General features: G+C 44.1%; 2 long non-coding RNA genes across 4 annotated transcripts in view; one reads left to right on the forward strand and one right to left on the reverse strand.

Moving 5' to 3' along the window:
- On the forward strand, positions 1 to 22,126 carry LOC112675797 (uncharacterized). 3 transcript variants are annotated; one of them, XR_003146072.3, is made up of 4 exons: positions 1 to 15; positions 2,185 to 2,781; positions 16,188 to 16,498; positions 19,876 to 21,146. It is a non-coding gene; the product is annotated as an uncharacterized LOC112675797 (long non-coding RNA). The 3 variants fall into 3 exon arrangements; XR_003146071.3 differs by lacking the exon at positions 1 to 15 and adding an exon at positions 133 to 401 and having other exon boundaries at positions 19,876 to 22,126; XR_004810665.2 differs by lacking the exon at positions 1 to 15 and adding an exon at positions 970 to 1,214 and having other exon boundaries at positions 19,876 to 22,126.
- LOC112675798 (uncharacterized) overlaps positions 18,651 to 23,228 on the reverse strand; it is a 10,062-nt gene continuing 5,484 nt past the window's right edge. The window contains exons 2-3 of the long non-coding RNA XR_007407274.1: positions 22,723 to 22,883; positions 18,651 to 19,202 (exon numbers count right to left, since the gene is read on the reverse strand). This is a non-coding gene — a long non-coding RNA (uncharacterized LOC112675798). The remainder of the gene's footprint in view (positions 19,203 to 22,722; positions 22,884 to 23,228) is intronic.

Raw genomic sequence — 23,228 nt, forward strand, 5'->3', positions numbered from 1 at the left:
GCGCCCCGGCCCGAGGTGAGCCGCAGCCCGGCTCCAGCCGCGCTCCTGGGGCAGCGCTCAGCCCGGAGCCCCGGCGTCCTGGGGCGGGGGCGGGGGGGGCAGCAGTGGGAGCCACCGGGAGGGGTGCGTCTGGGCCTCGGCTGCCCCGGGCCCTGCCTCGCTCTGTCGCTGCCCTTTCGGAGAAGCCCCCCAAGTAGAACCCCTTAGGGACGGACGGGTGCCTCCTCCCTCGGGGCGCCCCCTCCCCGCCCTCCCAGCAGTGTGCTTGCAAGATCAGGAGCACGTTAGCGCCTGGAAAGGAGAGCCCAGAGGCTGCATTCCAGCCCAGAATTTCTGCAGATGGTGCACTACGGCCTGATAAGGTCCTGCTTTTGAATTTGGGCCCGAAGCAATTAATTTAGGTAAATAGCACAGCGGGGTACGCAGCGAACAGCTTTCCGAAGCAGTTAGACTTTCCCCCAGGAACGTGTCAGTGGACAGGGCTGCATTCTCTGGAAGCCAGGGAGGGGGATCCCTTCTGTGGGTTAGCAGGAGAAGAAACAGACCTCCTTATTGAGTACCTACTGTGGGGCAGGCACTGTCCTGGGCGTTTGCATTGTGGTCTAGATCAGTGCGTGGATTCGGCTGCCGGTGCATATGATCATTACCTGTTGCTCATTTCTGCCCACTTTTCACTCATCAGTGTACATGCATCTAGTCCTATACGTGTGGCTCTGATCCTCCCTTGTATTTAGTCCATGTTCACTTGTGAAGTCAAAGGTTTTATTATCCTGCTGCCTCCAGTACTCAGTACTCGGGAAATCTTCCTCCTCCTGCTACTGCCGCTTGCTGTTCGCGCTGCCCTGGCCATTTGTGCTTCTGGCTTCCCCGGGCCTCTCAATGCCTGCGCTGCTTCCCAGGCTGGGCTCGGTTTCCTTTCTGCTCTGTGACCAAGCCTGTTCTCTTGGCTCCTTGCTGCCTATAGACATTGCTCAGACCCCACCGTCTGATGAAGGAGACCCACGCAGCCCTGCTACGTGACTTGGCCCATCCTGCCCTATACTCCTGGCCACAGCAGCCTGACCAGTCTCACATCCCTCAGGTCTGCACTGACTCTCGCCTATGTGGACCTCAGGCCGGCCTCAGCGACCAGTGAAAGCACTGGTCCAAACAGGTTTTGGAAGGCTAGAGCAGCTTCCGTGCTGAGAGTCACCAGGAAGGACATGCCACCCACGGTAAAAAGGGTGCTACTGTTCCATCCCTATCAGCTCAGCTATTGTTTGCATTAATAAAGAGCTCTGAAGTCTTTTTAAGGAAGTAGCTACAAAGACATCTTGTTGCCAGCACTTGCAGACCACAGTAGGCTTAAGGATGACCTTTTCTGCCTGCAACTCTTGATAAAGAGACTTGAAAAGGCTCCAGAGCAGTGAGTGAGCAGTTCACTTGTGGTTATGAAGACATTCCTGTCTCTGATTTGTCATCGAGGGCTTTCGAAGATGAAATATACTTGAAGGACACAGAGATAGGGAAGATGGGCACCCCAAACCAATGCAGATGAAGTTACACATCCCACATCTCCCAGCTACTTAAAGGGAAACTGAACCACGCATACACAGTGGGTTACTCTCAGTTCAGGTGTTTTCCCGTTACATCTGGCTAAACATGAAGTTCAATTTGTCCTTGAATATGCATCTCTAAGTGTTCTCCAAGGATTCCCAGAGATGGGGAGGTTTTTTGTTTTTTTTTTAAAAGGCGGGGGGGAGCTGGATTTAATAGTACGGTAAGGCAAGACTGTGAGCGGGGTTTGATGGAGAGAAAGGAGAAGATTGAGGGCACCTAGATGGCTCAGTGGTTAAGCATCTGCCTTTGGCAAAGATTGTGATCCTGGGGTCCTGGGATCAAGTCTTGCATCCTTCTGCCTCTGTGTGTGTGTGTCTCTCATGAATAAATAAACTTTAAGAACAAAAAAAGAAGAAGAAGAAAGAAAGAAAGAAAGAAAGAATGAAAGAGAGAGAGAGAGAAAGGAAGAAAGAAAGAAAAAGAAAGGGAAGAAAAAGGAGAGGGCTGGGATGTTTACTGCTTGTCTAATCAGAGATGTGGTTAATTAGTAAAGAATGGATAGCAATTGCAAGAGAATTGAGGATATAAGCTGAGATTCAATTGCCCTAAGTGCTTTGAGTGATTTTTTTTTTTTTTTAATTTTAGGGCATCAAAGGAATGGAAAAGCAAACAGGAATGGTTAGAATGACCAGCCGTATGTATAAAGTACTGAAGCCGAATGTCAAGCACCCCCTCGGCCCCCAACAAACAGCACACACCTAACCAGCTAGAGTTCCCAGCTCTGGGAACCTTCCCTGCCAGAGGCTCCCTGAGGCCCCGTACAGCTGGACTCGTATGGGCTTGCTTTGCCATCATCAGATGAAGCGCTCGTCAGCCAATAAGTAAGCCATTACTCAATGGGTTAAGGTGGAAAACGGACCTTCTGCGCTCAAAATGTGGCAACTGGCCGCCAAATGACATGCCCAGACAGAGGGCTCCAGGGAGAGAAGCTCCTGTACGGTGTCACATCGGAATCGACAAGAGGGCGAGGCTGATGAGTCAAAAGGCAGAGGAGTATAGAGGAAAGGAACCTGGTATTTGGTGTCAGGAGGCCCTGAAGCGCCTGCCCCACCACTACTTCCTGAATGGCCTTGACAGTGGTTCAGCCTCTCAAAACTTCGGTTTCCTCCTCTGTAAAGTGCAAGTTGTCATCCTGGCCCCTGGGTCACTAACAGAACCGATATGTGGCTGGAATGAAGTAAGGTGAGTGGAAACTTTTCTGTCCATTCATTCACCCTCTGTGTGCCAGGCACTGTGCTTAGGCATAGTCCTTGCTCTTGGGCAGTGTGTAAATGCAAAATAGTCTTATGAAAAACCATATAATTGAGATTGGAATACATGTGATGGAAGGTTGATGTTTACCCAGAAGGGATCCACTCTGTCCTGGGGCAGTGAGAGAAGACCTCGCCCAGGTAAGAATTAGATTCTGTGACTTCATAAAACCTTTGAGGTGCATAGCTGATACTGGACTCTTCTCTCTCAAAGCTGGAACCATTTGCCCACAGAAGATAATCATTGGCCTGTCAGGAATAACAGTACCAGTATAGAGATTTTGATTTCTCAGGGTAAGAATCAGCCCTTCAAAGAGTATCATTCAGGGTGCCTGGGTAGCTCAGTCAGTTAAGCATCTGCCTTCGGCTCAGGTCATGATCTTGGGGTCCTGGGATTGAGTCCTGCATCAGGCTCTCTGCTCTGTAGGAAGCCTGCTTCTCCCTCTCTCTCTGCTGCTCCCCTTCTGTGCTCTCTCTGTCTCTTTCTCAAATAAATAAAATCTTAGAAAAAAAAAGTGTCAGTCAACTGGGAATGCACCTGTTTATGGGCTAAAGGAAGGACTGGTAGGAGGAGAACTAACATTTATTGAGTACCTACTGTTTGCCAGACACTTTACAACAATGGCACTTTACAACAATCTACGGGGATGCTGTTAGGTTTGCCATTTTACAGATAAGGAATCTGAGGCTTGGAAAGGTTACATCTTTTCCTTGAGTGAGGCTTTTGAGCAGCAGAGACTGAATCCTCAACCAGATGATTCTCTGTCTCCATGGCCCAGGAAGGCTCTTTTCACAGCTATCCTAGAAAATACCTTAGACGGGGATGTTCTATTTCTGGGTCCTGCTGAGATGAGGATTCTCCAATTTTCTAGATGCTATGATCATTTATTTGTCGATTAGGGGTACAGTGTGCCAATTCTGGCAGCTAAATGATGCTCAGCATGGGACATGGCTGTGTCCTTCTCCCCAAACCCCGTGGGGTAACTGAGAACCCCTGCACTCTGATCAATGCATAGCACATCTGCCGAAATGCGATACGAGGAACCTGAGACCACCGAGCTTTGATTCGACACAGTTCTCCAGCAAATGAGAATATGAGCCTGACTGCATAGTTACTTGCTGTATCAGTGAGCTCTGCTTTAACTACAGAAAGGGGGTCTGGAGGAAAGCAGAGAGCAAGGGAGAGGGAGGAAGGAAGGAAAAAGCCAAGGGATTTCCTTTGACTGGGGCAAATGTCCAGGTCTTTGAAAATAGAGTCACTTTTGCAGCTTTATTCACATCAGCTCCTCACTTGTGAGGCTGTGGCCTGGAGTCATAGCCTCTGTGTGAACCCTAGCTACCCTGCTCGCTTTCAGGCAGGATCAGTTGGAGGGCAGAGTGACCCGCAGGCAAGAATGCTGAACTCCTGCTCTGCCAGGAACGAGCTCTGGGCCTATATAGCAAATCTCCTGTCCAGCATGTGCCTCGGCTTTCTGATCTGGAAGCTGGAATAAGAATGTCTGACCCCACACAGGGTTGCGAGTGAGACCATAGATGTGCAAGTACTCTGGAAAGCCAAATAAAAGTACTCGACGTACACAAGATGTTCCTCTGAGAGAGGGCTTGAAACAAAGGTTGTTTTGATCTCAGCCTTGGTTTACCAATTGAAGAGAACGAACACCGGATTCCAGCAAGGGGCTGTAAATTCTCATTCGGCCCCTGCCACCAGTTACCATGGCAACTTGTGACTCTGGTCCAACTACTTGTACACTGACTCCTTTAGCTATTGCTTCTGTCCAGCAGGGAATAATCGCTCATCATCAGGATTTTTGTAAGACCTTCTTCATGATTAATAAAAAATGACAATAATTTATAATTCTACGCACAAGGACTAGGTTAGCATTTTCAGTGAAAATGAACATCGATGCAATATGTTTCCTCTTTCCAGGTAAACTATTCTGAAAACCGTGGTCAGCTGAGAGGAGACTGCTTAAGAGATATAATTAGACTATAATAGTTTAGGTTTTCTCACATCCGTCTCCTTTCACCCCTGCTGGTTGGATCCACTCCTCTCTGACCTCAGGGGTTTGGTCCAGATCCTGTTCTGCTTGTTCTCAGCCTGAAGCACTGTCCTCTCTCACCCCTGTCTTTCAAACCCAAGGACAGTCATAGACCACATCCAAGCAAGCTCAGGGTGCCAACCTAAAGCCAGGAGTCTTAATATCAATTCTGACAACTTCCGCCTTGGGTTAGGAAGGTCCAGTGACACAGGGGAAAGAGTTTGGCATCACACGCACCTGGGTTTTGAAAGTCAGCTCGACTGCTCACTACTTGTGGAAAATGGGGCAAATCACTTAACCTCTCTGAGTTTCAGTTTCCAGTTTTCCTTTTTAAAGAGATGAGGACTATAGAGTCAGTATACCCCAAAGAGCAATAGGGAGGAATGATATAATAAGCTAGGCCTATGAAGAGCTTGAGCTTGGCCCAGTGGCATATAATGAGCCCCATATAAAAGGTAGTTCTTGGGGCACCTCGGTGGCTCGGTGGTTGAGTATCTGCCTTTGGCTCAGGTCGTGAGCCTGCTTCTCCCTCTGCCTGTGTCTCTGCCTCTCTCTGTGTGTCTCTCATGGATAAATAAAATCTTAAAAAAAAAAAAAAAAGAGTTCCCTGCTGTAGGAAGACCTCAAATGGCTGAAGGGGGACTGTACTACCCATAGTTCCTAGTTTAGGCAACCCCACCAAATTCCCTTGTTTGGGAACCAACACCAACTTTCATGAACCCTAAGAGAAGAATGAATGAAGATTTCCAGTCATCTCTTTTCCCTTAATCCTACACTTTGGCCTCTCAGAGAATGTCACTTTTGTCATAACAAACCAGTCTTCCTACTGAAGCGATAATGCCTTTTAATCAAGTAGACTTAGAATTACTTTATCACAGGAAATGCCCGATCACTAGAATCTTAGAGCTGGGAGGTATTCCTGAGCTCAGAGATACCACCTGCCTTTAGAATAAGCTGGTAATTTCCTCTTGCTTGGATACTCTCATTCTTTACAATTGAAGGAGTCGATAACCTGATCCCTCATTTCCGTTCCTTTCAAAGAAAACTGGCAAGCAACCTCCACCTTCTTTTGGCCCCACTTCCAGGCAGAGAGCTCAGGAGACTCAGGAGCGCAGTTAACATTGCTGGTTTCGTGGCATGGACAGGTGAGGGCCAGTGGGCTTCCTCATAGGCCATTGAAGTTGAGTTGCTTGGCCAGAGGCCGACCCTGGCAAGGATCCAGCTCCATCTCAAGCCCTGAAAAAGGGCTCAGATATACCCAGTGGCCAGGAGAACAGATAGGCAGCCAAGGCTTCATAGTTCTCTCACCCAGGACAATAGAGCCCGTGGTGAGGACAGGCTGCATGGTGAGCTCATGGAGATGAGGAAAGAGGTCTTACCTATAGAGCTAACTTCTTTATTCCCGCTCCATCCCCATCCTTGAAATTAAGAGGTGAGGGGCTGGAGGTTGAATCAATCACCAATTGCCAATGATATCATCAAGCATGCCCATGTAATGAAGCCTCCATAAAAACCCAAAAGGATGGGTTTTGGAGAGTGTATGAGTTGGTGAGCACGTGGAGATGTAGGGACAGTGAGCCCCAGAGAGAGGCACAGAAGCTCTGCACCCCTTCCCCAGACCTCGCCCTGTGCAACTTCCTGAGTTACACCCTTTTATAATAAACTGTGAGCTAGAAAAAAAAAAGAATAAAGGGGTTTGAGGCTCACTGTGCAGTGGAATAATTTATAACTAGATTACTTACATCTACATTTCAGTTTTTTAACACTGATAAGCAAAAGTTATTTTTTTCCAAATATTTTATTTATTTATTTGAGAAAGAGAGAGAGCAGGGAAAGGGACAAGCAGACTCCTGCTGAGCACGGAACCCAACTCGGGGCTCTATCCCCTGACCCCCGAGATCATGACCTGAGCTAAAACCAAGTGTTAGACATGGAACTGACTGAGCCACCCAGGCTCCCTTGCAAAAGTTATTTTTGATAGACATATCTCTGTTTTCTCTGCTCAACCGGATGTTGTGGATGGTAGAGATGATAGCAAGAGACAGAGTCCTGAAAGGATGTCAGAGAATTAGAAAATTAGAACCCAGAAACTTGGGCTCTGTCTTCAAATTCTGTTTCCCTTGAAGGGGCGCACGAAAGGGAAATAGTTCAGCTACCTCAGTCATTCCATTTTTTATAACAGGGACTGTACCATTTAATTCTGGTGAGAATTTGTACAGTTCTTTGAGACATTTAAGGAGGACTCCACATGCCATAGTTACAGAGTATATTAATACACCTCTGAGTATACAGAGGTGATGTCATTACACCTCTGAGAGAAAAAAACATGTTAACACAATTCAAAAGAAAAAAATCAGTCTGGAGATTGTGAATAAGAGAAATAGCATCATAATAGGTCTTATAACTAGCTGGCCACAGAAGGGAAATGGGGAAGAAGGCAGAAAACAGTTATGGAAGAACAGTGCTAACTTGTAGCCCTTGTCCAGACTAAAGGAGAAGCCCAGGGAAGTCACCGTTACCTGTGGTCTTCCACCTGGGGGATGAGCAACATGGTGATTTTGTGAAGATTCAACAGAGTCTGATGATGGACAAAGCAGGCCCAGCCAACACTGGAAACAGAACTTGTCAACATTGAACTAGAACGAGGAAACATCTTGGCCAAATGATTTTTATAAAAAAAAATTATTTAGAGGGAATTCATAAAAGGAAAAAACATTGCCCACAAATCCATCCTCGCTGCCAGTAATTTCTTGCACATTCCATTCTTGTTCTTGTCCATGTCAACAAAAAATATTTATCCAGTTACTATCCATTAAATATACCATATTGTGTATACAGCTTTTTTTCTTTTAAGATTTTATTTATTTATTCATGAGAGAGAGAGAGAGAGAGACAAAGACAGGCAGAGGGAGAAGCAGGCTCCATGCAGGAAGCCCGACGTGGGACTTGATCCGGGGTCTCCAGGATCACACCCTGGGCCGAAGTCGGCACTAAACCACTGAGTCACCCGTGCTGCCCTGTATACAGCTTTTTAATTAAAAACTAGCATTGGGTCATAAGTACTTTCCTACATTTCTTTATAATCTTAATTTTTACAGTGACATCTTTTTTTAAGATTTATTTTTTTTATTTTAGAGAGAGAGAGCAAGAGGGAGGGGATGGCAGAGGGAGGAGAGAGTCTTAAGCGGACTCTATGCTGAGAGGGGAACCCAATGCAGGGCTTGAACTCATGACCCTAAGATCATGACCTGAGCTGAAACCAAGAGTCGGACGCTCAACTGACAGAGCCACCTAGGCGTCCCTACATCGACAACATCTTAAAACAAGTTTCAAGTCCTGAAACCTGGGAAGACTAGCAATTTAAAACAGGGAATCAAGTTTCTTTTTTTTTTTAATTTTTATTTATTTATGATAGTCACACAGAGAGAGAGAGAGAGAGAGGCAGAGACACAGGCAGAGGGAGAAGCAGGCTCCATGCAGGGAGCCCGACGTGGGATTCGATCCCGGGTCTCCAGGATCGCGCCCTGGGCCAAAGGCAGGCGCTAAACCGCTGCGCCACCCAGGGATCCCGGAATCCAGTTTCTTTAGGGACTTCTCCGGAAGGTCAAGAAACTCCTAGAAGAGCAATAAAGATACAATTCGAGGGATTCAGATAAATATGACAATGGGTAGATTGTAAGTCAGTGGCTCAATAACTCTGGGGACAAGGGGAAGTGACTGTATATAAAGTACGGGCCAGGAAGTGAGCCCACTGGGACAGGTCCAAGTTCATGGCCCCGGGGCAGGAGCAGCTATAGTGCATGACAATGAGTCTTCATTCTAAGTTCATGTAGTGCTCAGTGTTTCATCTATAGGCCCTTTAAGGAAGCTTCTGGGCCTCCCAGCTCCTAAAAGAGCCCAAGAACCAAGATTAACAACCAAGGACGCTCAATGAAGGGAAAAGTTTGAGGAGTCATCAGAGTCAGACATCTAAGACAGATGTTTTATTCCTTGTCCCACTTCTAGGCTGCCAACCACCCTCCTCCCACTCACAGATCCTGCTTTCACTTACCTCTTCTCAATTTCATTTATTCCTCCCCCTTGAACTTTCTCCATCTTTCACTCTGAACAATCAATGGGCTGTAGTCTTGTAATTCCATAGATTAAGTATTGCTCTGGGGGAACCGAAGGCAAGGCTAGGGGAGGGAGGAACCCAGATCTGGGAGAGGGGTCAGCTAGGGCAGGGGGAAGTAAAAACTATGAAGACGGTGTCCCAAGAAACAAGGTGGCAGTTTCACTTGTTAACACACTTCTACATTGTTTGAGGGTTTTTTTTTTTTTTAAAGCAAATCTGTTACAAATTGATAGTCACAGGAGTTAAATTTTAAAAACATTGAAGAGGCAGATATTTTTGTTTTTTAGAATAAAAGAAGCAATAGACTAGTGCTGGAAACAAGAATTCACCTGAGTACATTGGAGGATCTAAGTGGCTTCGTTAAGCGACTCAGGCTTCAGGCAGCAACCCATCTTGCAGGCGGAAGGGAGCTCCCCAGAGGAGTTGTACCAAATAGAAGGTTTTATAGGAAAAAAAGATGGGACAGAGAGATGATAGCAAAGGAAAGGATGGGTCCAGGCGAGGGCACTTTCCCTTAGGGGACCGTGTAGGGGTCTCATCCTGCAGAGTACTTCACTTTCCTTTGGGGGCGGATGGAGAGAACCCACGTGATGTGAGGGATCGCCTCATTGGTCCTGATCGGTATATCCCTGACTGACCAGTGAAGACTACCTTTCTAGGGAGGGTTGAGACTACAGTTAGGTTAGGTGTTAAGTCCCTGTTTCAAGACTTGGCCTCAGTGACACCATGTTGAGCCTGTGGTTCTTTGTCACACTATCCAAGGAGAGCCAACAGTGCCAACAAAAGCAGCAGAAGGATCCCAAGTGGCAAGTGCTGAGAAAAGATCTTGGATGACAGGTGGTCCGTGCCTCTGAGAAATCCGGTTCTGCAAACACACAGAGCGAGCCAAGAGAAAGAATGCTGGTAGGAGAGAAATGACAACGGATAAGAGATGGGTCATTTAGAAACGTCAGCAGGGGAGACAAGGAGACAGGGCAAGAGCTGAGGGTGCCTCAAAGATTTGGAAAGCTTGAGGCAAATGAGGAGAATCAGAAGAGCTGCCATTTCTGAAGCCAGGAGGGAAGGTTCCAGATAGAAGAGAGCTGGAGAAAATGGACCAACAGGAACTAGGAGAGAACAGTTGGGGTTGGGGGGCACTGAAGACAAAACGGATCAGATTTTTGAAAACTTTGTACTGCTTGGCTCAGGGCGTGATCCCGGGGTCCTGGGATCAAGTCCCACATGGGGCTCTCCACAGGGAGCCTGCTTCCCCCTCTGCCTGTGTCTCTGCCTCTCTTTCTGTGTCTCTCAAGAATAAATAAATAAAATATATTTTTAAAAAAACAAAACAGAGAGTATACTTATAATGAACCCCCGTGCACCCATCAGCCAGCTTCAACTGGCAACTCATGACCAATCTTGCTTATTCTAGACCCTCACCAACTCATCACCCTTTCCCCAGGGGCTAGTTCAAAACAAATTCAAGACAACATTCTTTCAGTGGTTCTCAAATTTGACTGAGCATCAAAACCCCCTAGGGGGCTTGTTCAAACACAGATTGCTGGACCCCACCCCGGGTTTCTGATTCAGCAGGTCTGGAAGCGGGACTGAGAATCTGCATTTCTGACAAGTTCCTGAATGATTTCGGTGGTGCAGATCCAACCACTGTATTATTTCCTCTGTACATATTTCTCTCTCAAAAAGGACCCCCTTATTTAAAACATAATCACAGTGTTACTACCACTCACAAAAATGTATAGTAATTCCTTAATATCATGTTTGCCCAGCTGTCCTCTCAGTGGTTGGACTAACCGCTTGTTTGATTTGTACTCCAAACAAGGCCCACGCAATGCAATTGGTTAATACGTCTCTCTCGGCTCCTCTGATCTCCGGTGGGGTTTAAATCAGTAGCATGAGGAGTACGTTGAGTGGTTGCACGGACAGATGTGCAGCTGTGTATGTGAAAAGAGCATAACCCTTGGGTGTTAATCACATCCTGCCGCTTCTAGCAGACAGACGTTGGAGCGGGCATCGAAGGGCTCTGAGGCTCACTTGCCTCATTTGTAAAATGAAGAGACTAATCTCATAGGAAACTTGTGAGAATTACATGAAGAGTAAGCCTGTGGCATGGTCTCTGATACATGATTGGGCTAAGGAATCAGAAGACGTGGGTTCACAGAAGCCCTGTGACCTTGGGACCGTAGGCAGGTACCTCCCTAGGCTTCAGTTTCCAAATCAATAAATGGAAATAATAATAATATTTTAGGGGCATCTGGGTGGCTCAGTGAGTTGAGCATCTGACTCTTGGTTTTGGCTCAGGTCACCATCTCAGGTTCATGAGATCAAGCCCTGTGATGGGCTCCAAGCGCAGTGGGGAGTCTCCTTGAGATTCTCTCTCTCCCTCTCTCCCTCCTTGCACTCACACGTGCTCTCTCTCTCAAATAAATAAATAAGTAAATTTTAAAAAATAGTTTTTAGAAGCTTGTGAATGAGCTAATGGTGCAAACAGCTCAAGCATGGTATCTAATATGCAATATGCAATAAGCGCTCAAATTTTTTGTTGTTGTTACGAAAATACCAATCATTATTAGGAGCACGGTGAATGTCACTTCTGTTCCACCTGAGTAGGATGGCCTTCTTAGAATCCTGATTGTCAAAGTGATGGATTGGAACATCCCAGACCAGGAATGTGTGTGTGTTCCCATCTCACTTATTTCTTAGTTTGGTTCATGGTGCCATCATCTTCCCAAGGGCCCAAGTTAGAAGCTTCGGGGGTCACCTTGGACTCCACCCCACATTCAGTGCATCAGCCATTCTACAGGTTTCCTCCTTCAGGGAGCTTTAGGATCCCAAACAGAATGAAAGAACCTGACAGCACCTGGGACGCAGCAGATCCTTATCAACACCAATGGTTGGTTTGGTTTTATTTCCATTGCCCCTGTTCTCATCCTGACCACTGCCCTCCCCACCGGTGTTGCTCCCAAGCTCCTTGCCGTCCACCCTGCAGGCGACAGCCTTTCTCCTGTTTCTCCCTGCCCTTTCTGACCGCAGCACAGCCAGTGTGATTTATCTCACCATCCCACTCACCATCCTGCTGTGTAAGGAGCTGCTCTTTTCTTTTTTTTTTTTCTTTTTTCTTTTTTATTTATTTATGATAGTCACAGAGAGAGAGAGAGGCAGAGACACAGGCAGAGGAGAAGCAGGCTCCATGCACCGGGAGCCCGATGTGGGATTCGATCCCGGGTCTCCAGGATCGCGCCCTGGGCCAAAGGCAGGCGCCAAACCGCTGCGCCACCCAGGGATCCCTGGAGCTGCTCTTTTCTTTTGTTCATTTGCTTTTTTTCCTCTCTTCATCCTGATACTTCCATTTCCCTCCTTCCCGTAGGCCTTCACTCTTGTGTTTTTGATAATATGTTCTTGGGTATGTATGTGAACTTATAAAATACACTATGTGAGTTTCGCATGGTTCCTGTTGTTTTGTTTTTTTAAGATTTTATTTATTTATTCATGAGAGACATAGAGGCAGAGACACAGGCAGAGGGAGAAGCAGGCTCCCTGCGGGGAGCCTGATGTGAGACTCAATCCCAGACCCTGGGATCACACCCTGAGCTGCAGGCAGAGATGCTCAACCACTGAGCCACTCAGGCGCCCCATAGGTCTTGTTTTTAAAAGAATTCTGCCCCCACTTTAAGTCATAAGGATATTCTTCTATATATATTTCTATGTATTTTTTGTATGGTTGCCTTTCACATTCATATCTTTAATGCATCTGAAGTTCACCTTTGTTTATGGCTGTCAAGGATTCAACTGCATTTTTCTCCATGTAGTGGTCAGTTTCCCTGTACTGTCTACTAAGCAACTTATCCTTTCCCCATTGATTTGTAGTGCCTTTCCCCCCACACATCAGGTACACTCATCCCAGGAGCATAAATGCACATATATCCATTTCTGGGCACTTTGTAGCCCTTGGTCTAGTAGCATGTTTCTGCCCCAAAGTGTTTATTACATGGCACTGAAGTGTAGTGGGGCGAGTCCCTTCTCTTTGCTCCTTTCTCAAAATTAACTAATTATGGACTTCAATTTTATTCTTCCATATAAATTTCCGATTAGGCCTTTTCATTCCACCAAAAAAAATTATGGGAATGTATTGAAATTGCCTTAAATTTTTAGACTAACTTTGGGAGAATTGGTATCTTTACGTGTTAGGGAGTCTTGTCCATCACTATGGCGTCCCTCTCTGCTAATTCAAGTCTTATACTATGTCCCATAACAGTTTTATGTTTTTTTCTCCAAAAATCATTTTGAGCTTTTAAGTTAATTTTTGGGTACTTTATGCTTTTGTTCCTCTCACAAAAGGTATCTTATTTTCTATTATGTTTTTTGGCTAAATATTGCTAGTATAGAAGAATGCTACTGATTTTTATAAGATCTTCTTCCTGACATCCTTGCCAGGATTCCATTAGTTCTGTGGGGTTTTCTATGGAGATAATCAGATCACCCGTAAATACTGACAGTTTTGTCACTTCCTTTCTTTTCTTTACTTTTTTAAGTATGCTCTACACCCAACATGGGACTTGAAACCGTGACCCTAAGATCAAGGGTCACATGCTCTACCGACTGAGCCAATCAGACACCCAACACTTCCTTTTAAATCCTTATACCGATTACTTCTTTTTTACATCTTAACATGTCAGCCAAGACCTCCAGTACTCTGTGGAGAAGTAGCAGTTCCTGTTCTTAGAAGGTGGATCTACCTGCACCTGTTATCTCCTTCCTATCCCCAGGAATTAAGCCTACCTTCATGTAGCCACAAGCCCTATTTCCTACTGGTGTAGGACTAGTGATTCTATTTTGTCTTGTAGTGGAATTGGGATAAACCATAATTTGTCCACGGAAATATGAAGGAGAGGAAGGGGCCAAGATAAAAGCTTCCCCACCTGCGGCACCTTTCCCTTTCCCCTGTAGACTATAGTCACCCACGCACATCCCCTGGGATCCAATTATTTGCTGTCTTCTAGAAGCTTCTCACAGTTATTACATTAGAAATGGGCATTAAGGAGGGCATGTGATGTGATAAGCATCTATACTTATGGGTGCTATACTATATGTTGGCAAATTGAATTTAAATTAAAAAAGCATTCCATCCTGCAAAAAAATTATTTTGTCAATAAATGCCCCCAAAATTAAAAAAAAATTAAAAAAAGAAACTCAGATTCATCAACCATCCTGTCTCTGAGGCACTTCCAGAGCTGGGTTGAGGAAGATAGCCGGTAGCCTATAATGGATTGCCATTTTGTCAGGATCCAGAAGCCAGAGTGACATTTCTAAAATAATTATCATTCTTGAAAATGCTTTAATCATAGACCATTGAAGGCCCTCATTATAAACTCTTTAATAAGAGCATTCAAGGGCTTGACAAGTTGGCCTCACTTCCTCTTCCACCTACCACAGCAAACCCCACACTCAGACCATCCTGGGTGATCTGTTCCTGAATGTGTGTCCATTAAACCTTATCTTCTAGGATGCCTGGAGGGCTCAGTGGTTGAGCGTCTGCCTTTGACTCAGGGTGTGATCCCAGTGTCCTGGGATCGAGTCCGCATTGGGCTCCCCATAGGGAGCCTGCTTCTCCCTCTGCCTGTGTCTCTGCCTCTGTGTCCCTCATGAATAAATAAATAATCTTTAAAAAAATAAACGTTATATTTTTACCATACAGTTCCCTGGGCATGGAATTTTCTCTCTTTTTCCATAGCGAGAAAGCCTAAACATTCATCAAGGCTCAGAACATAAGTCATCAGTCTTATGTCTTCCCAAGTTTATCTCATTGGTATAAATCATTCCTTCCCCCATTCTTCCCAGAGGGTTCATCTGTCAGATTTGCCTTACAATTTGTTGTTAGTTATCCCACCGTCCCATTAGATAGAAACCTCCAGGAGGGTAAGGACTGTGTTTTATTCATCTCTATCTCTGCGGCAATTCTTCCCACATAGTAAATGCTCAATAAATGCTTATTCATCGGGGGGAATCCTTGGGTGGCTCAGCGGTTCAGCGCCTGCCTTTGGCACAAAGCGTGATCCTGGAGTCCCAGGATCGAGTCCTACGTCAGGCTCCTGGCATGGAGCCTGCTTCTCCCTCTGCCCCCCTGCCCCGTGTCTATCACGAATAAATAAATAAAATCTTTTAAAAAAATGCTTATTCATCAACTTAAAGGATGGGGATCACAAATTATAGGAAAAAGAAGTCATTAGGAAAGATGAAGTAATGCTCTTGCCTCATCTTCATTCCAGCAGGATCGAGTGTGGATTTGCAGAGGTGTTGTTATCTGCAGTAATACTCAGCAATATACAAATAGGAACAAGAACAGACATTGTAAACGCCTTGTCATTCTCATTATTATGTGATAAACCCTTTGGGTGATGTAGTAACAGGTGTTCAATCTATGTGGTGCAGAGCAACTACTTAGAACAAATTTACCTGGGGTGCCTGGTAGGCTCAGTCTGACTATTTTGGCTCAGGTCGTGATCTCAGGGTTGAGGGATCAAGCCCTGCATAACCTCAGCATGGAGCCTGCTTGAAGACTGTCTCTCTCCCTCTCCCTCTGCTCCTCCCCTACCTTGTGCATGCTGTATCTCAAACAAAACACAACAAAACAAAGAGACAAATAACAACAACAAATTGTACCTGTAAAGTCTAATATTTGGGGCAATTGTGGAAGTTAGCATGTGGCCAGGCATTCCTGGGTCTCTGCTCCTGAATGGTACTTCTACTTGTTTCGTACACTACACACAGCTCTTGAGGTGAACCTATTTACAGGTAAAGATTGTAAGATAAGTGGAAATTTCTTTTGAAATACTACCTTTGCTTTCAATAGAAATTTCCAGTAAATGGGAGAGATTTGTCATGTTGTAGAGGAGACGTGGGAAAGGTAAATGAAGAAACCAAAGTAAAATTAGTAACGTTTATATTGTTGCTTTTCTTTGAGTGATACATAGCAGTTTTGTCTGTGTGTTTATTCTTTTTGCATGTCTGGGCAACAGATAAAGAAGGTATTATTATCTATCTCTATATAAAAGCTGAGAGATACATCATTATTATATATTTTATATATAAAATTATGATACTGGTATTATATTTACATATATTATAAAATATATCATTATGCTATAAAAACTGAGATAAGGAATTAATTAAGTTAATTTTCTTTCATAGATTGTTGCAGCAGTGGCCCTCAATTGGTTCACACCTCCCTGAATCCACACCGTTGGGTGATACCTTTCACACTGACTCCAGGTGTGGCCATGTAACTTGCTTTAGCCAGAGACAAGAGCAAATATGACCCAGCAGAAGTTTTAAAGTGATTGCATGTTGAAGCTTGCCCTCCCATATGCCCTTTGGCACCCCAAGAACGCCGTGATGAGATCGCCGTGCAAAGCCTGGGCTTGAGGTTGAGACAGCATATGGAGCAGAGACAAGCCATCCCAGCAGAGTCCTCCTCAACAAACAAGCCTATCAATCTCCAGGTAGGTGAGTGAGGCCAGCCAACCCCGGAGGAGCCACCTACTGACCTCAGAGATCTATACATCAGCTAGATCAGAATGTGTCCAAATGACTCACAGAATCATGAGAAATAATAAATGTTTGTTGTTTGAAGCCAGTGGCTTGTGACACAGCAAGACCTAACTAATACATTCCCCAAGAAAGCCTATTCAGGTTAGACTCTAGAGGTCTCCGTCCCCAGGCTCATGTTTGATTGCTGTTGCTCCTTTTCTAGTCAATGCTCAGGTTGAGATATGCAAAACTTAGGTATCTTAGGTAAGATCAAGCCTCTTCTTGAATTCCTCAAGAGCAAAGGCCATAACTTTATTTTTCTAGTTGGCTTAGTACATCGCTTTATTCATAATATGCTCAGTACAGAGTATTACTTTCCTGAAAGGGAATGAAAGCTTAATTCTTATGAGCATAGAAGGTGAAAGTTGCATGTGGTATGTATATCTCTCAAATTTTATATAGGGCACAGACATTTCTAGTTACAAAGAAGATTTTATTTATTTTATTTTTTATTTATTTATTTTTACTGGTTATGTCCAATTTTTTTATTTTTTATTATTTATTTATTTTTAATACATTTATTTTTTATTGGTGTTCAATTTACCAACATACAGAATAACACCCAGTGCTCATCCTGTACAAGTGCCCCCCTCAGTGCCTGTCACCCATTCACCCCCACCCCCTGCCCTCCTCCCCTTCCACCACCCCTAGTTCGTTTCCCAGAGTTAGGAGTCTTCATGTTCTGTCTCCCTTTCTGATATTTCCCACACATTTCTTCTCCCTTCCCTTATATTCCCTTTCACTATTATTTATATTCCCCAATGAATGAGAACATATAATGTTTGTCCTTCTCCGATTGACTTATTTCACTCAGCATAATACCCTCCAGTTCTATCCACGTTGAAGCAAATGGTGGGTATTTGTCATTTCTAATGGCTGAGGAATATTCCATTGTATACATAAACCACATCTTCTTTATCCATTCATCTTTCGATGGACACCGAGGCTCCTTCCACAGTTTGGCTATTGTGGACATTGCTGCTATAAACATCAGGGTGCAGGTGTCCCGGCGTTTCATTGCATCTGAATCTTTGGGGTAAATCCCCAACAGTGCAATTGCTGGGTCGTAGGGCAGGTCTATTTTTAACACAAAGAAGATTTTAGATTAATAATCTATCCTGAGAACTAACAATCTATCCTAAGAGAGAAAACATTAAGGAAGGAAAAAGCAAGAATCATGTTTTTGTCCCCATGGTACAAAACAGACTCTTGCAGAGCCACTGAGCTGAACATCTTGAGGGAGCACCATTCACATCGAGGTCAATGTGAATAGTGCCCCCAGGTTGCACAGTACACAACATACACAGCTGTACATGAGGCCCCGGCCTGACACATAGTGAGTGTTTAGTGAATGAATGAGCAAGCAAGTGAGTGAGCATGTGTGCACACATACACATCGTGTGTGTGGCATTTAGCACAGTTTTAACTGGAAAGAAAAATTAATCAAATTAGAATGAGTATCCCTGGTTAGTGGGGTCCCACAGCACAAACCACTTTGCTTTGGTGCGAAAAAGTGAGAAAACGACCAAATAAATTGTGTACATCAGATAGAGATTCAGAGAAAAAAAGAACTTTGACCTAATGTTGCAGGTTAAAAATAATAATAGTAATAATAAATAACTCATTTTGGTTAATGGTGACACCTAGTGGTGTATCAAAATTTGTGTTTATTCTTCCCATCTCTTTCCTTTGCTTCTATTTGTCGGTAGCCAAAATAGCCAACCCATGTGACTATTTAAATTCAAATGAATTAAAAATAATAATAAAAAAATAAATTCAAATGAATTAAAACTAAATGAAATGAAAAATTGAGTACGTCACATTTCAGGTGCTCAGTGGCACTAGTGGCCGCTGCATTCAGCGCAGAATGTGATCTCCATCATTGCAGAAAACTCTACAGGAAAGCCCCAGCCTGGAGCTTCGTTATCTACCTGTCTTGTCTCTTTTTACTTGTCACCACCTCTTCTCTAAGTGGTGATTCTGCTCCTGCCCCTCCCTCCCTCCCTAGTTTATTTGGTAGCTTTCTGTTTTCTGTATATTATTATGTAAACTCATCAAAGTGACCTTGCCAAGTGAACACAAAAATATATAATCATGTTGGACAGTTTATTCAGGACAGTCAATGATTCACAGCATCTTGTTTTCCATGCATTGGAACACATCAAAATATTTTTAAACTCAACACATCAACACATCATTTAAAACAATTATAGCCCAAGCTTTTTTTTTTTTTTTGTTCTGCTTTTTAAATCCACAGGTTTCTGCCTTTCTACTGTCTTGAGTTAAAGTAGCTTTAAAATTAAATAGTATATCTTTTTGCCTGAAAAAAATTTTTGTAAGATTTTATTTTTTTTAAGATTTTATTTATTTACTCATGAGAGACACACAGAGAGAGAAGTAGAGAGATAAGTAGGTTCCACACAGGGAGCCCGATGTGGGACTCAATCCTGGGACTCCAGGATCACACCCTGGGCCAAAGGCAGGTGCTCAACCACTGAGCCACCCAGGTGTCCCAAGATTTTAGTTTTAAGTGATCTCTATACCCAGTGTGGGGCTTGAACTCATAATTCTGAGATCAAGGATCTCACGCTCTACCAACTGAGCCAGCCAGGTGCCCTGAAAAAAAATAAAAAAAAAAAACTTTTTATGCATAGAACAGCTTTGAAATAATACACAAATTTTTGTTGAATACTCTTTTATAATATTTTTACCAGATTTTTTTACCAGATTTTTATGCATGTGTATATATGTATCTGTGTATGTATTTGTCTCCATGTATAACTTTTTAAATTACATTCTAAATTACATTTGAAATGTAAAATCGTATCTGAAAATAAATGTCACAACCCTGAGAGGATCAAACCAAAGACTTTCCAGGAAGAATGAGCTCTTGGAGAGAAGGTAATTTCTGAATGAGACTGCAACATTTGAGTGGTGATGCATCTCTTTAAAGAGATAGGGAAGGGGAAGAGAGAGGTATCACCGCATTAACTTTAGATTTATGTCTAATGACAATTTGCCCAGAATCAGAATGCACTAACCAGTGGCCCTCTTGACTGTTGATAGAAATTTACATTTAAATTAAATTTAAATTTAATTTAGAAATGAAGCCTTCCTTTTCCTTCCCACCCCTAATCAGAGAGGAATGACAGGGTCTGTCCCTTTAGCACCCCCCTCAAAAGGGACCTTGGAAAATGCTAACAGCTTGGATTCCCACTTCACTGTCCCTAAGGGCTTGATGAACAAAGTGAAAGTGACCATCTTTCTTCCTTTTCCTCCACTCCCCCAGCTCGGTATGGCCACCTGTCCTCCTTAGAACCACCGGATTTCAAGGAAAAAAGGATGAAGCTTGCGATCTCCCCTGACTTCACATCTGGCTTCAGCCCAAAGTTACTCAAAACTTGAATTTAGGTAGGATTTATGTAAAGACTTGTATTTCTTATTGATTGAGAGAGAGAGTGCACATGCACAAGTTGAAGGGATTGGAAGAGCAGAGGGAGAGGGAGAGAGAGAATCTCCAGGAGACTCCCCACTGAGCAGGGCACCCCATGTGGGGCTGGATCTCATGACCAGAGATCATGACCTGAACAGAAACCAAGAGTCGGGCACTTAGTTGACTGAGCCACCCAGGTGCCCCAAGACTTATATTTCTTTAAAGAGGGATTTGGGGACCAGGAAAGAACCAGCATGCCTGTAATATAAGTAACAGCTCTACTGCCAATTTGAGAAAAAGGGAAACTGAGGCAGGGCACAGTAAATGTGATGTGAGCCAGTACTTTTGCAGCCAGTACTTTTGACTTCCCATAAGCCAATTCACATCAAAACCATATAATCATATGCCCAAACCAAACTGTAGCATCTCTGTGGATCCCTCTAAATAAAGTGCCGCCTGGACCATGCCACCCAGGGGATGGTTTGTGGTTCTTTCTGACTGAGGACTTCTGTGGTGCCAGCCTGGCCTCGGGCGGAATCATGGTCTTCCTAAAGGAACAGAGGTTTATGTGTTGGCTCCCTGGGACACTCAGGAGTCCCTTTCTCATGCTGCTCTGTGTTGGAAAGACAAATAGCCTATCCCTTTGGCACAGGACCATCATGGTCCTTATCCCAAGGCAGACAGGCCGTGGGAATTGGAAAACTCAGGATCATCATGCTGCAAAAGCCTTAAAACACTCCCAGTCCATCCTCCATTTTATGGAGCAGGACACTGAGGCCCCAAAAGGTTAGGAGGTCAAGTCACCTTCACCTTTAAGATTATGTGAGGGGAGTACAGTGCTGCAGCCTCCCACCAGGCCTCCCAAACTACTTGGCGCTGCTTCGCCTGCACCATCCCAGCATCCCTGAAGCCCCCTGTGCAAAGACTTCCTCTAGCCTCATGGAAAGATGTGAACACCTTCACAGTATCCATTCATTAATATGAGGATTGACACTGAGGATTACTCAAGCATGTGTTTTCATGCCAGATTTTATTTTATTTATTATTATTTTTTAAAAGATTTTATTTCTTGAGAGAGTGCACATGTGTGAGAGCAGGGGGAGGGGCAGAGGGAAAGGGAGAGAGAATCTCAAGCAGACTCCCGGCTGAGTGCGGATCCAGCTCTGAGCTCCATCTCTTGACCCGGAGTTCATGACCTGAGCTGAAATTAAGAGTTAGATGCTCAACCGGCTGAGCCACCCAGGTGCCCCTGGGTCAGATTTTAAATATACATCTGTGCTAATAAAAGTAGCAACTAGGGCAGCCCCGCTGGCTCAGCGGTTTAGTGCTGCCTGCACCCCGGAGTGTGATCCTGGAGACTCGGGATTGAGTCCCATGTCGGGCTCCCTGCATGGAGCCTGCTTCTCCCTCTCCCTCTGCCTGTGTCTCTGCCTCTCTCTGTGTGTCTCTATGAATAAATAAATAAATAATCTTAAAATAAATAAAAATAAAAGTAGCAATTAGCCACATGTAGCGACTGAGCTCTTGAAATGCAGCTACTATAAATTAACATGTGCTGTAACTGTAAAATATACATCAGAATTTGTAGTTGGTATGAAAAAGTACTTAATAATTTTCATGCTGATTGCATATTGAAATAACATTTTAGCTATATCAGATATTATTTAGTGTACTACTAAAATTTATGGATGAAAAAAATAAAATTTATGGATGTGTTTTTACTTTTTAAAATGTGGCTACTAGAAGATTTAAAATGACATCTGGTTCACATTACATATCTGTTGGACAAGAGTATAGACCCTGCCTTCTGCTTTGCATTCATCTGATATTCAGTTAGAATCACTTGGTGTACGTGCACTTAACATACTTATCCTAGAGGAAGGGGGAGGAGGGGAGACAGAGGGAAAAAAGCAGGTGACTTTGTGTCCCACGGAGTGTGAAATAGGACATAATGATTCCACTGTCCCCTTCGGGAGGGGGGTCCCAATTCCCATGCTTGGCTCCCATTGGGTGAACGCCTTATACTTTCCCAAGAGTAGAGTCCAGTGTTTTTCCACCTGCACCAACGTGGATAAAGCTCAAGAACCTGACATTGTTGTAGATGCCTACAGATAATTGGCTGTACATAAAATTGTAAAACTGCAAAGCAATATATTACATATAGGCATGCATGGGAATGATAAATACCAATTAGGGATGCTTTCGCCTCTAGGGAGAGCGGAAGGAGAATGTGACTGGGAAGTGCCCCTAATAGTCTTTCTTTAGCTAGGTGGCGTTATGCATTGTTTGGTATTTATTTTCTGTCCTTTGTCTGGACCAGAAATATTTCATAATATAAGTGCTTAAAATGCATACTTTTCACAGACTAGTGAGATGCTGGTAGAGGCAGCATGTATTTTTGGTGTATATGTGTTTTGGTTGCTTAATATTGTTAGTGCAAATTCCTAGGTTATGCTCTATTTATTCCCTAAGAAGCCCATTGCTAATATGGGGAACTTCCAAAGGAAGGATTGCCTTTAAACTACTTTTCCTTTAAAATACAGGTATGTGGATTATATATACACACTCACAGTGACTTGGGGATGCCACAATGTTTCACTTATCAAATGCTACATAACAAACCACTCCCAGGACCTAATGACTTCAAACAAAATAATTTATTTCTCCTAATTTTGTGGGCTGGTTGGGTTTTACTGGTCTCACCTGGGCTTATGCAAGCAGCTGCTTCCATCTGGAGCTCAATTGAACTGGAAGGTCCAAAAAGCCTCACTGACGTCTGGCAGCAGTTCTGGGCTGTCCTCCAGGTGGCCTCTCACCCTCCAGTAGGGCAGACTAGCTTCTTTTTGTGGCAGTCCAAGGGCATTCTGAGTGACAAAGGCAGAAGCTGTAACTCCTTTTGAGGTCTAGGCCCTGAACTCCTGGGATGCCAGCTTAGCCACCTAATATTGGCCAAAGCAGGTCACTGCCCTCATGAAAAGATAGGAAAATAGACTCTGCCTCTTGGTGGGAGGAGCTGCAAAGAATCTATGGCTGGATTTCATTCACCACACATGTATTAAAATATTCATTTGCTCATTTGAAGTACACATGATACAGGGCGAACCTGGAAAGTGTAATCTGAATTTCCACCATTTCCCTTAACTGGTTAAAAGAAAAAGCATCTACCATTGAACCATCCAAATGAAGAAGTTTTAATTCTATTTAAACCT

This window comes from Canis lupus, chromosome 30 (assembly GCF_003254725.2).
Source record: "Canis lupus dingo isolate Sandy chromosome 30, ASM325472v2, whole genome shotgun sequence".
Taxonomy (NCBI): domain Eukaryota; kingdom Metazoa; phylum Chordata; class Mammalia; order Carnivora; family Canidae; genus Canis; species Canis lupus.